This window comes from Panthera onca, chromosome B2 (assembly GCF_046562875.1).
Source record: "Panthera onca isolate mPanOnc1 chromosome B2, mPanOnc1 haplotype 2, whole genome shotgun sequence".
NCBI classification, from domain to species: domain Eukaryota; kingdom Metazoa; phylum Chordata; class Mammalia; order Carnivora; family Felidae; genus Panthera; species Panthera onca.
This window is the reverse complement of record NC_138343.1, coordinates 92,281,566-92,295,836: the sequence shown is the minus strand read 5'-3', so window position 1 is coordinate 92,295,836 and position 14,271 is coordinate 92,281,566. Positions and strand designations below refer to the sequence as shown.

Below are 14,271 nucleotides of genomic sequence, written 5' to 3'. Positions count from 1 at the left end.
AAGACATAGACATGTTTATTTGTGGTATTGGTATTTGAAACACCAAATATTGTCTTTTGAGCTTATTATACTGGTCAAATTAAGATTATAAATAATGTCTTTTCTCAGAAATAAGTTGTATATTTTAAAATTTGTGCCTAATATACAAACTATTTATTTTCGGTGATTATTAATACAATGAATTAATCTTTTGTTGCCCAATAGCAGCCTCCTGGTGACTCTGTAAATATTAAATGAGAAAATATAAAATATATTCAAAATACACAGTTTAAAAGTTATGATACTGAACTATTAGAATCATGATAATAAAATACTTTTGTTCTTCCCTACAAGAAAATAGTGTTTAATGTTATCAGCTCCTGTATTTTAAACTTTTCTCCTTCAAAGACTTTTCACACAAATACAAAGCATGAAAACCATTTGCATACAGTACCAATTTGTGACTTAGTTTGTATATGAATAATAAAAAAACATTAAAGAAGTTGTTCAGAAATTTAAGTATTTTTTATTAAATTTGATTTTAGATTTATTTCTCATAGTAGATCAATGAAAAATATCCTTTGTATATATAGTCACATTTGCAAGTCTATCCATTATTATAATTATATCTATATGTCAATAACCATTTTGTACTAAATATACAATTGATTTAAATATATATCATCTGATAACCTCTCCAGTTCAAGGTTTTCTTTTATGTGTAATTCCTACACGTGTGGTATTTCAACTATAAAATACAGTATTCAGACCCAACTATATATTAAGATGCTTAACTTTTAGTATCTGTAGCTTTCATATTAAAGCATCACAGTCAGTAGGAAAGTATGCCAGTACAACCTTGAGTATAAAACAAAGAATAGAACTATGCCCATGAGAGACTTGGAAACCAAAACAGATTGTCATTAACACCCCAATTCAATATGACATTTGGTTTATGCTCAAGGTTTACTTTCTAGGAAAACGTGAGACAATTTATATAGAGAAAATTATTTTATAATTATCTTAGTCTAACTCATAATGCAATTTCTATATGGTATAATGGTGGCAAAATTGGATGATGATTAAAAAAATCTATAATAATAATATCAATGATCAAATGTATTGGGTGATTGAGCTTAAACTTCCACAGATAGTCTCCCTATGGAAGCTATTTAGTCAGTGAAGGAACTAGGTTTAGTTAACAATTAGTTACAGGTTGGAGAATTAGAAAAAGTCTATGGCACATGTACCCATGCTTCTGGATAGGAAAACCTGTTAAACTGAGTGTGTAAGTTTCCGTAAAATTAAAATAACTACTGGGTTTTGTGTCCATGCATCTCTTAACTAATTATATAGAACATTATGATAATTACAGCACAATATGGGGTTCATTATCCACAGGAGCAATTTAAATTATGTTTGTTTTCAGTGACCACAGAGTACAGTGCTACCTGTAGGTTATTTTGTAAATGTATATTTTAGGTCTCATCAGAGGCAAGTGAATATGCATAGGCAAATACACCAATAAATATCAAAAGATCTTTCTCAATATTGGTAAGAATTATTTCAGGGAAAATTTTTTTCCTTTTCTTTTCTTTCTTTTTTTTTAAAGTCAGCATTTCTTTTAGTTTTTATTTTGTTTCCATCTGGAGAGGCATACTTAACCACCCATTTTGGGTCAATCCATGCTTTTTCCTATCTTTGTTCCCTAGCATGCAGTCTAACTACCTAACTCTGTCTTATTCATTTTGTTAAAGCTGTGTTACATGTACTGGCTAATTACCATTTTTTCTCTTTCGTGTGAAATAATTTTCTTTCTTAGTGGCCAAACTAGAGCAGTACACTCTTTCTTCATGTATGTGGCTCTTTTAAAAGTAAATTCTTCTTGACCTTGGAGTCTAGACAAATGCTAATGTTGGTACTCTAAACATGTTGTAATCTGAGTTATAGAAATGTGTAAATTGATGCAAATTCCCCAAAGAACATAATACATTGAACAGCAAGAGGGAAAAGTGGAGTAAATGACAGAAAATAAGGATGAAAAAATTCAGATATGTTGGGACAAAAGAAGAAGAAAATCATAAGATAGAAGGGAACAAATCAGGGGAAAGAGACAAGATAGAAAAGAGAGGTTGGAAGACAGGTGTATTTGATGTATTCAGAATAAGAATAAAAATGATTTCCTTTTACTGAACATAAATAAAATCACATGCAGTAACTGTCCTGCAGCAGGAGAATTATAATTCACAGAAGGATGTAAAAATATCAAAATATAAGTAGCTCAACAAGGCATAAATCAAGACACATATACTATGAGGCTCTAGAGAACGAGGAGTGACAATAACTTAATTATTTGAGAGTTTAGAGAACTCTTAACCATTAGCTCAGTCTTCCTTGCAAGAGTACATACTATGTTTGCTCAGAGAAGCAAGCAGTGTAGTTGACTTCAGGAAGTTTTTGGTTTCCTTAGACATGGATATTATGAGTTTTAGAAAGAAGAAAAAGTTTGCCAATAAATTTGGAGTAGGAAATTAACGTTTAGGAAGAAGAAAACCCAAACACTTAGGCTAGGGTGATAGCCACTGTTCAAGTTCACTTCTGAATGTGACTACTAATGTACTCCCTATGGCCTCTGGTGGGAAAAAAAAAAAAAAAACAGAAACAAAAAAACTACATCCAAGTATGGAGAGATCACTATAAAGGCTGACAGTGCTAACAGAACTAATATCTAATAGGAATCAAGTGTGAGGGGCAAAGCAGTGTTTCTATGAGGTTATTTATACAAAATATATGCTAAACAATGAGAATCACATTGTAATTTAAAAGAGCAAAAATAATATGAATAGCAGAGTGCAGACTGAATAATAAATAACAGCATATCAGTAGATGCCAAAGTACTATAGACTTCATTTTTGTCCCTAAAGGAAGTCAGTGCAGTTATTGAGTGATGGCAGTGTAGGCTAGTGAGGAGTTAGATGTTTCAGAATAGTAACAGTGAGTAGAAAGTCCTAAGATGCCTATTGTTTTTTTTTTCCCCACATTTAACATCTCTAATACCAGAGTACATTGTTCCTTGATACCTACCTTAAAGTTGTTGCTTAGACAACAATCATGGAATTTTCATTGCCTGTTCATGCATGCACTTGATTGTTTGCCCTGCTGGCATAACAGTACAAGTGAAACTCCTTGTTATAAAAGTCAAGATATTATTCAAGAAACACTTGGGGAAAGAATATGAATATTAATTGTTGTCTGAAAACCTTTTATTAAACCTTCCAGTAAGATCAAGTAAGCGATAGCATCAAAATATGCAGAGAGAGCATCTTGGAAATTATCTTGAGGGAAAAGTACTATTATAGGAAATACTGCATCACTAGGACTGCATTGAAAATTATACCCTGTGCATAAACATATATCAGTGTTTCTTAAGTCAAAAGGTGATCCAAAAGAGTCAGACTCTAAACATGTAGAAGTATTAAGAATATCCAAACAAATACATTTTTGTTACATCATCCTTTTTATATGTATACAAATTAGTATTATAAAACTTTGTTGATTCTAAGAGTTCTTCCAATGAGCATAAAATTTCTAACTTATAAAAGAGAATACATTGACAGTATTTTTTAAATTTATTTTAAATTTAAAGTGTAACAATTCATGGTGGCTTAAATTTGATGAAAACATGGTATTTGAAAGGACTATATGAATAATGTGGAGGGTCCACAATGACTGTTGGAATAAAAAGGAGATATGGAGAAAAGAGAAGTCACTCTTTATTAGCCAAAGTGTAGCAGAGAAGACAACCTCCACAGAAAGTGCTTCAGAGTGATTAAGCACAGAAGAGATTTTATAGAGTTTTGGTGGACAGAGATACCCTGAAGACATATGGCAACAATTCTGAGAGAACAACAAATATTAAGACGTACCAACAACAAAATCTCCTGACCTTGGTGAGCATCCTTATGAAGAAAATTTTGAATTCTCTATCAAGTAAATCACATACCTCACTTTCATTTGAGTCAGTTTCTGGAAATTTATCTTGTTCCTTTGTTTGGACCATATGTCCTGATTTCTTTATATTTCTTGATTCTTTTGGTTGGTATCTGCCCAAAAAACAAAACAGCCACCTGTCCCAGTCTTCATGAACTGACCTTATACATGACCTCATACATGAACTGACCTCATACCTCTCACTAATCAGCCTCGTTAGAGATTCTGAAAGCCTTTCAAAGTTTATGGTAGTTCAACCCACTTTCTCTGTTTTTAGTGGTCCCCAGGTGTCTAGAATACACTGGATTTAATCAGTGCTCTGACCTAAGTGGAACTAAAACCACTTCTTTGGGCATTCTCCAGAAAAGTTAGATCATGGGAGAATCCATCCAACTAGTTGCCTCCCCAGGGAAAATCTGGGGTCTGGTAGGGTTTTTTTTTTTTGCTTTTTTGTTTTTGTTTTTGTTTTTGTTTTTTTGCCTGTTTTCTCTGTGCTAAGCCAATGAAAGGGGCTATCACAATCTGCATGCTAGATCAAACTGTCATCTTTGTTTCTCACTCACTTCCAGATGGCTAGAGTATGCCAGGTCTTCTTAGCTCTCCAAGACAGTCAAAACAGAAGCCGGTCCTTTGGGCAGCCCCCCAAAAGTTGGGGCATTCCATGTATGGTGCAACTCTCTCCCACCTCAGGGAGAAACTGGGAGCTGGGTTTATTTATCCACTTGCTTTATGCTAATCTGGTGGGAGTGGCTATGGTGAATGTCAGCTCAAAGTTCCATTTCTGTTCTTAGGAGCTCCCAGATGGATAGATTACGCTGGGGTCCTGTCTGCACTCTGACACAAGCCAGACTTAAACCAGTCCGTTGAGTAGACCATGGCAAACTTAGAATGTTGAAAGCACAAATTCTCCCCAGGAAGAGAGATAGAACTTTTGTGTTCCAGGGACATGTGTATTTACAGCTTCCTAAATATTGTAAATGGCCCTCCAAAATGATTGTGGCAATTAACTTTTCCTCTGGTATCATCACACTACTTCAACTTCCATATCACCAGGTTGGCCCCATTGGTTTCTGTAGGACCAGTCCCCTCATTTTCTTCTTCATTAATATCTTGGCTATTTCTGGCCATTTTTCTCTCCACATAAATTTTTTGAGCAGCTTACCCAGTTCAAAAAAATAAATAAAAGAGACCATTGGATTCTTGATTGGGATTACATTAAATTCCACTTACATCAAGTATCTAAAATAGTCAAGGGGCACCTGGGTGGCTCAGTCGGTTGAACGACTGACTTCGGCTCAGGTCATGATCTCACAGTTTGTGAGTTCGAGCCCCGCGTCGGGGTCTGTGCTGATAGCTTGGAGCCTGGAGCCTGCTGCAGATTCTGTGTCTCCCTCTCTCTCTCTCTGCTCCTCCCCCACTCATGCTCTGTCTCTCTCTGTCTCAGAAATAAACATTAAAAAAATTTTTTTTAAAAGTCAAATTCATAGAATCAGAGAATAGAATGATGGTTTCCAGGGGCTGAGGGGAGGGGGAAATGGAGAGTTGTTTTCTATAAGGCATAAAATTTCATTTATATTAGATAAATAATAAGTTCTAGAGATCTATGGTACAACATAATGCCTATAGTTAATAATACAACAAAATTTAAGAGAGTATATATCATGTTAGTGTTTACCACAATAAAAAAGGAAATATTAAAAATAACTTGTTTTCATATGTATGAAATACAAATATACATGCATCACACACACACTCTATTCTTCAAGAATTGTTATATTCATTTTGGAAAACTTCATAAGTGATCTGACATTCACCTGCAATCAAGAATCTTGTATGATAAGGTTAACTTGAATTTTCTCCTTAATCTGTTGTATATCTAATATGCTTATCTTTGATCTTTTTCTTCCCTTTACTAGCATTTCTTGCTTTGTTCTCCTTCTTTGGATTTTTGTAAAAGATGCATTCACCTTCGTTTTCATTTAATTTTTGACTGTGCTTTCTACTGCATCTTTGTTGTCATATTCCCGATGTCTCTTTGTGGTTTTCTTTTTATCTAAAAATTCTATTCCGTTCAGCTTTTAATCTTTTAAACCTATTCTACCAACGCTCTCTCTTTTAATCTTCTCTTGGTGTCCCTTTTTGTTGTGGCTCTTGATCTTTTGGTTTAGTTTCCCACTTTATCAAAAATAACTCACTGTCCTGCTTTGTTTTATGATTAAGAATCTTAGATGAAATTTATTTTATAATAATTAGATGAAAGTTATTACATATATAAAAATGTTTGATGACATGCTAATTCATTACTTTAATGTCAGATTCAATTTAATTATGAGATATTCTGTGTTGATTGAAATATTTCACATTAATAACAAACCTGTCTCCCATAATAAAAATATAAAGATTCCCCCAAAGCACAACTATAACCAGCTAATAGTTGTCTATACTGTGTAAAAAAAAGGGAAAGAATTATTCTCTTTGTTCACATAAAATTTACTTTTTATTTCTTTATAATTTTGTACATATATATATATATTTAATACCTTCAATAGCTCTGATGGCAATATTTAAAAAAATAATTCATAAATGTATGGAGCGACATTGCTAAACTGTAGTAATTGAATGTAGTAATAGTAAACCAAAAATCATTTAAGACACAGAAACTTCAAACATTGCTAGACGCAGAGGGAGCTAAGCCAGAAAATGTTAAAAAAAAAAAAAGCATTGTAAGTGAGTAGAAGTGCAGGTTACCCCTTTTGGCATTAAGTGCTTTGAAACTCAACATCAAAAACTATAATATCAGTCAAGCAGGGTTTCTTTTTCCTATAGATTTTTCTTATAATTTATAATTTATATATGTGTATGTATATATACTTATACATTTTTACAGTTACCTTTTGCTAGCCAAAGTGTAGTAAATGATTTTTTTTGTATTGTCTTCAAATTTAAACCATATTTACACCATGGCTGAAAATCTCCACAGAGACTTCTCTGTGCTGTGTTCTGATACCTGAAGATGAATAAAGCAAAGTGATTTGACATAATACTATACGCTTATACTGTGCTGAGTGCTCTTTATGTGTTAATTCATAAGATCCTCATCCTTACTGCAATATTGTTAATATTCAGTTGACCAAAATATATTTCTCATATGTATTTAGTCTTCATTACAATTCCTGGTTCACAGCTCCCAAAACCCTTGGAATCTTCTAAGTGATAAGAGCATGGGGAGCACTTTTTTTCTTTAGTTCAGGAAAACATTTCAGAGCCATAAAGGTGAAATGGGTGTGTGGTTATTCATAACAAACCCCTAACACCAGTAAGCGTTTATGTTAATGAAGGTGACTTTTGGAAAGCTCCAAGGATGGGGGCTGGTTGCCAGGGAGACCATCTGTGAACTAAAGGGTTGAAAATTTCATTTCCACCTCCTGATTTCTAGAGAGTAGGGAGGGGCTCGAGGTAGAATCAACCACCAATGGCTAAGGTATTAATCAATCATCACTATGTAATGAAGCCTTCACAGAAATCCAAAAGTAGGGGGTTTATAGAACTTCCAGGTTTGGGGAACCAGAACGCTTCCATGTGCTACTGTGTCATGTCATAAACCCCAGGAAGATAGATTCTTCTTCATGTGAGACCTCACCCTATGTATTTCTTCATTTGAGCCTTGATTCCCGTCCTTTAATATTCGTTGTAGTAAATTAGTAATCTAATAAGTAAATGAGTTTGCTAAATTCTGTGAGCTGCTCTAGCAAACAAATCCAACCCAAGGAGGGGGGCTGTGGCAACTTCTGATTTATAACCACTTGGTCAGGAGTATGGGTAGCAACATGGACTTGTGATTGGCATCCTGACTTGAAGGGAGTTCTTGGATCTCTAATTTGTAGCCAGTTGGTCACAAGCATAGGTAACAACCTGGATTTGGAACTGGCATCTGAAGTAGGGGCAGTCTTGTTTGCCCGAGGCCTTTACCTGCGGACTCTACTGCTAGTTCCAGGTAGATAAAGCCAGAATTAAGTTGAATGGAGGTGAACTGGTATCTAAGAATTCTTTGTTGGTGTGGGGAAACCCCTCTTCACACATTGGAATTGGGTCCAGGATTTCAAATGACTTACTCTTCCTATCTCTAACTAATTTTTGATCAACTTCTATGTGTGTAAGCTCTTATCACCTATAAATTAATTATAGTTACAGAGAATACTTATATAAGGATTTTTTAAAAAATGTATTGTGCAGCTATCTAATATTGATACAGGGGAAAAAACATAATTTAGAACCAAACCATTTATGGCCATTTTGATCTTAATTGATCAATTCATGCTGGCTGGAACTAACTCTCTGAACTGATTGTTTTACTTAATGTTGGCTTCTAAGAGTTGAAGATGGAACAATGCAACTTTTCCTACTTCCTTAATTCTAAGCAAAGGGGATTCCTGGAGTAGATGACAGCCATATTTTAATGAGTCTTTCACTACTGCAGTTATACAAAGAACTAAATAGAGTATGCAGAGATAAATTGCTCTCAATTATAGATAATTAAATATCAGGGAGGAGGCAAAGGAAGTGTCTCTAATAAAAGGAAAAAAAAGAAAACCCTAAGAGTCAGAGAATGGCAGAGAAATAGGAGGAGAGAAGAGAAGCTTAGAGAAACCATGGTCTACATGAAAATTCTTTGTCCTTTGTTGTTGTTCCTGTCTATTAAATGTAAATGTCTCTGTGTCCCTAACTTTCAGTAGAGTGTGCTACCATAGTCTGCTACACAGTCTTTATTCATCGGTTTGCTTTTGGTGAAATTTAAAGAAAAGCCATAGTCTCATTTCGGTAATGGAATTACCTGGAACACAAGACTTGCTCCAGATACAGATTTAATATAAAAATCAAATTAACATTACAGAGTCATGCATTCTTGTGTACATGTGATAAAAAAATAATAACAACAGCAAAACAAGCAAACAAAAATCAAAACAAAAACAAAACCCATAACATCCTCAAATACCTTCCATACACCACCAGTCTCTGAAGAGATTAGGGAATTAAGACAATTAGGAATTTACAACAGGAATGAGGTGTGATTTAAAGTATCTGGTTTGGGGCACCTGGATGGCTTAGTTGGTTAAACTTCTAACTCTTGACTTGGTCTCAGGTCATGATTTCATAGTTCCTGAGATGGAGCCCCGCCTCCAGCTCTGCTCTGATAGTGCTGCAGAGACTGCTTGAGATTCTCTGTCTGTCCATCTGTCCTTCTCTCTCTGCCCCTCCCCCACTTGCACTCTCACTCATGTGTGCTCTCTCTCTCAAAAAAAAAACTTTAAAGTATCTGTTTTGAATTATCAAACGTAACTTCATTAGAAACATTGAAAATATATTATGTGTGTTATATATTTTACTGTTATCTACTATATTCAAAATACTGAATATGTTATAGTAGGTCCAAATTACATGGGGCTTTGCAGAGGCTTGATATGTGGTTTTATGTTTATACTGAGCACAATAGAAATCCCTTGAAGTAAGGTAAGCAGGGGACATTTGTATTTGACTTGAAGTTTTGACAGAGCACAGACTTAAACACTGATTTCAAGGAAAGTCAGACTGGCTCTGAGAGTGCAGCAAAGTATTATTATATTAGTTGAGGTTGAGAATAATAGAGGCTGAGACTACTTTGATGAAATTGCTAAATTTCCACTATACATAGGTGTGTGTTTATGTGTATGTATGTGTATCTGTGTGTAATGGGTGTAAAGACTGCTAGGTAGGAAGGATTGGTAGAATCAGTGGACATTTAGAAAAAAAAAAAGTACATGGAAATAAAACTTTAAAGATAACAGGGACTGGGGTGCCTGCATGGCTCAGTAGGTTAAGCATCCGACTTTGGCTCAGGTCATGATCTCATAGTCCGTGAGTTCGAGCCCCGCGTCAGGCTCTGTGCTAACAGCTCAGAGCCTGGAGCCTGCTTCAGATTCTGTGTCTCCCTCTCTCTTTGTCCCTCCCCTGCTCATGCTCTGTCTCTCTCTGTGTCAAAAATAAAAAAAATAAAAATAAAATAAAAAAATAATAAAGATAACAGGGACTTACAGTGAATGGAAAAACAACTGAGGTACATTCATATAGCGAATGCTATTCAGTGATAAACAGAAATAAACTATAAATCTTTACAAAAACTTGGATGATTCTTAAGTGCATATCATTAAGTGAAATAATTTTTTATAATATCATTTACACATTTTGGAAAAGGTAAAAGTATTGAGACAGAAAATGCATCAATGGTTGTCCAGGGTTTTTAGAAGTGAGATTAAATAAATGAAGCACAAAAAAATTTTATTAGGGCAGTGAAACTATTCTGTGTGACATAAGGATAGTTATTAAAAGGCAAAATGTATTTTTTTCATATTGAGTGTATTTTTATATGGAAAATGGTGAACATATGACATTATACATTTTCCCAAACCCTTAGAATCATACAGAACACAAAGTGAACCTTAATGTATGTGAATTTTAAAACATCAATAAGAGATCAGGGAGTCCCACGATCCACAGGAAACTATATAAAAAGAATTTTGATGTTTTAAACAAGTGTGAAAAAGCTTCACTGGTGGGAGAAGACAAAAAGGTGCTGATCTAAGTCTTTGGGAATTACTGCTGCCTAACAGACTATAGGCAAAAAGAGTGGGCATAAACACTGTACTTTAGATGATAAAGTAGCTTCTCATGGGGATATGGGTCAGCAACTTTAAAACCACTATAAATTAATATTGGCTTCTAACAATTTAAGTAAATGGATGTCTGATTGTTGCAGATAGCTTTCTAACTGTTGGGGTGGAAGTTTACAGATAAGCAACAAGAGGAGGCTAGAATGAACCAAGAGGTTATGGATTAAAATTGGAAACAACAGAATGAATGGTATTTGGCTAAATATAAATAAAAATGGTTACATATAGAAATATTTATAAATACTTATATAACCACTGATTATAAAACACAAATATGTTTCCTTGCTCTGTCAGATAAAAGCATCTGGAAACAAAGATACTCCAGTAGTACAAGCATAGTTAGTGCCCGTATATTAGTTTCTAATAACATTCTTCAATATGAGAACAAGAAATTTCTAGATAAATCAATGATTATAAGACCAGGGAAACAGACAAGTTGGGCCTGGATATCTTATAGTTCCAGAAAGTAGGAAAGTACTAAAACAAACAATAACAACCAAAAAAGGGACTATAATTTAGGAAAAAGTCAAAAGTATACAGGATCCAACAGAAAGAGAGCTCAATGGGAAAGTCAGAACTATTTAAGGGGAAAAAAAAAGATTGTATTGGATTATAACCTAGTGTAGAATATAAGTATCCATGAATTCATAATGATATAAACAAATGATTAATAAGTGAGAGAGAAGAGATAAATCTATGCAGAATAATTCCAAATAATTTATTCTCCACATTTAAGGCAATTGATGATACTGCCCCATTCAAGAAGGGGCTGCACATAAGTGACTTCCTTCCAAAAAGTAAAGTATGGAAAGAGAAGGAAAAGAGTAACATTACGGTGGAGAAACCTGAAAACACACTGTCAGGCAGTTAATCAAGTGTAACATCAACAGTGATAGGTCACTTTGATATTATGTATCCTCTATAAGTATGTACCATAGTAATGTAAGATGTTAATAACTGCTGAAAGTGGATGTGAGGTAGATGGTAATTCTCTGTACTATTTTGAAATTTTACTGTAAATTTAAAACATAAAGGTTATTAGAATAATAATGATGTTGATGATGATGATGCTTGCAGATTTAATACCTAAATGTTTACCTCTCTATTTTCTATTTCCTGAAAAAAATATGGAATTCTGTTCCATGAAAACTTAGAGAATATATCAGACTCATTTCTGGCCTCATTTCTTCTCCTATAGCAGGGTGCTTGACTTCCTCTTCCTGTTTTTTACAGACCTCTTTGCCTTATAAAATTCGAACTATGTAATCTCCCGATCTTCCTCCTCTTTTCTATAGACTGGAAGCTAACTTCTAAAAGGAAAAATAATCACAACACCAAGATGATAAGTAAGACATTTTGACCTGACCTCCATATCATTTGGGTCCCAGATAACTTCCAGTACTTTAGCATGAAGTCTAATTGGATATAATTCATCCCTTTGTATCTTTCATAACCTTTATGCTTTTCTGTAGCCTTTGGATTAGGAGTGCCTCCTTCTCAAAGCCATTGTTTTCATGCCTGCACAGATTTCTTTTCTCCCTAATTTCCTCAGATTTCTATTTCATCAAAATCTCTTCTATCGCCCATGTAGTCACCTAGTTTTTCTACTTACTATTTCTTCAATTTATAACATCATTCGAAGATATTTATCCAATAAAATCAACCAAACAATAGCAATGATAAACACATATATTATCTACACTTCTCATTTCCTTTTCATTGGTTGTCTTACTGCATTTTGCCTTTCCTGAAGAAAAAATGACAATGTTGTTGCCTTTGCCATCATTTGTCTCTAAAGTTCTAAGGTCAATGACTAATATATTTTTTTTTTATTTTAATTGCTCTGAGACTTATGGTACTGTTTCTATTCCCAACTTTAAACTCTTTTCCCTGTCACTTAGTTGACATTATTTATTAACTCACCTTCATAATAATTGTGATGGTGGGTATAAAAATTAGGGCAGGGGGAGCCTGGGTGGCTCAGTCAGCTAAGCATCCAACTTTGGCTCAGGTCATGATCTCGTGGTTGGGCTCGTGAGGTTGAGCCCTGTGTTGGGCTCTGTGCTGATAGCTCTGAGCCTGGAACCTGCTTTGGATTCTGTGTCTCCCTCTCTGTCTGCCCCTCCTTTGCTCACTCTCTCTCTCTCTCTCTCTCTCTCTCTCTCTCTCTCTCACACACACACCAATAATAGACATTAAAAAAAAATTAACGTTTCTGCCCCTGGATGCTGCTGAGTAAGCATCTTTAAAGTCTCTCCCCTGCCCCAACTGCCGTCATGTCTAAGTCAGAGACTCCTAAAGATGCTGAACAGCTGTAGATGTTTTTCATCAGAGGTTTGAGCTTTGAAGCAACCGATGAGAGTCTGAGGAGTGATTTTGAGCAATGGGGAATGCTTACGGACAGTGTGGTAATGAGAGTTCCAAATGCCAAGTGTTCCAGAGGCTTTGGGTTTGCACCTATGCCACTGTGGATGAGGTGGATGCAGCCATGAATGCAGGGCCACACAAGGTGGATGGAAGAGTTGTAGAACCAAAGAGGGCTGTCTCCAGAGAAGATTCTCAAAGACCTGGTGCCCACTTAACTATGAAAAAAAATTTTGAAGGTGGCATTAAAGAAGACACTGAAGAACATCATCTGAGAGACTATTTTGAACAGTATGGGAAAACCTAAGTGATTGAAATCAAGACTGACCAAGGCAGTGGCAAAAGACAGGCTTTACTTTTGTAACATTTGATGACCATGAATTTGTAGACAAGACTATCATTCAAAAACACCATATTGTGAATGGCCACAACTGTGAAGTAAGGGAAGTTCCATCTAAGCAAGAGATGGCTGGTGCTTCATCCAGCTGAGGAGGTCAAAGTGGTTCTGGAAACTTTGGTGGTGGCTTTGGAGGTGGTTTTGGTGGGAGTGACAACCTTGGTTGTGGAGGAAACATCAGTAGGTGAGGTGGCTTTGGTGGCAGTCAAGGTGGTGGTGAATAATGGTGGCTGTGGGGATGGCTATAACAGATTTGGTAATGATGGAAGCAACTTTGGAAGGGGTGAAGCTGTAATGATTTTCGCAATTACAACAATCAATCTTCAAATTTTGGACCCATTAAAGGAGGAAATTTTGGAGGCAGAAGCTCTGCCTCCCATGCTGGTGGAGGCCAATACTTTGCCAAACCACAAAACCAAGGTGGTTATGGCAGTTCCATCAGCAGCAGTAGCTATGGCAGTGACAGAAGATTTTAATTACTGGCAGGACACAAAGCTTAGGAGGAGAGGAGAGCCAGAGAAGTGACAGAGAAGGCACAGGTTATAACACATTTGTCAACTCAGCCAAGCACAGTGGTGGCAGGGCCTAGCTGCTACAAAGAAGACATGTTTTAGACAAAACTCGTGTATGGACAAAAAACTCGAGGGCTAAATTTGTGACTAATTGTATAACAGGTTTAGTTTCTGTTCAATGGAAAGTGTAAAGCATTCCAACAAAGGGTTTTAATGTAGATTTTTTTGCTCCCATGCTGTTGATTGCTAAATGTAATAGTCTGATCATGACTCTGAATAAATGTGCCTTTTTAAATAAATAAATAAATAAATAAATAAATAAATA

At 35.3% G+C, this 14,271-nt stretch overlaps 1 pseudogene; it reads left to right on the top strand.

Moving 5' to 3' along the window:
* Positions 1–12,949: 12,949 nt before the first annotated feature.
* On the top strand, positions 12,950–13,910 carry LOC132667431 (heterogeneous nuclear ribonucleoprotein A1-like; annotated as a pseudogene).
* The last annotated feature ends 361 nt before the right edge of the window (positions 13,911–14,271 follow it).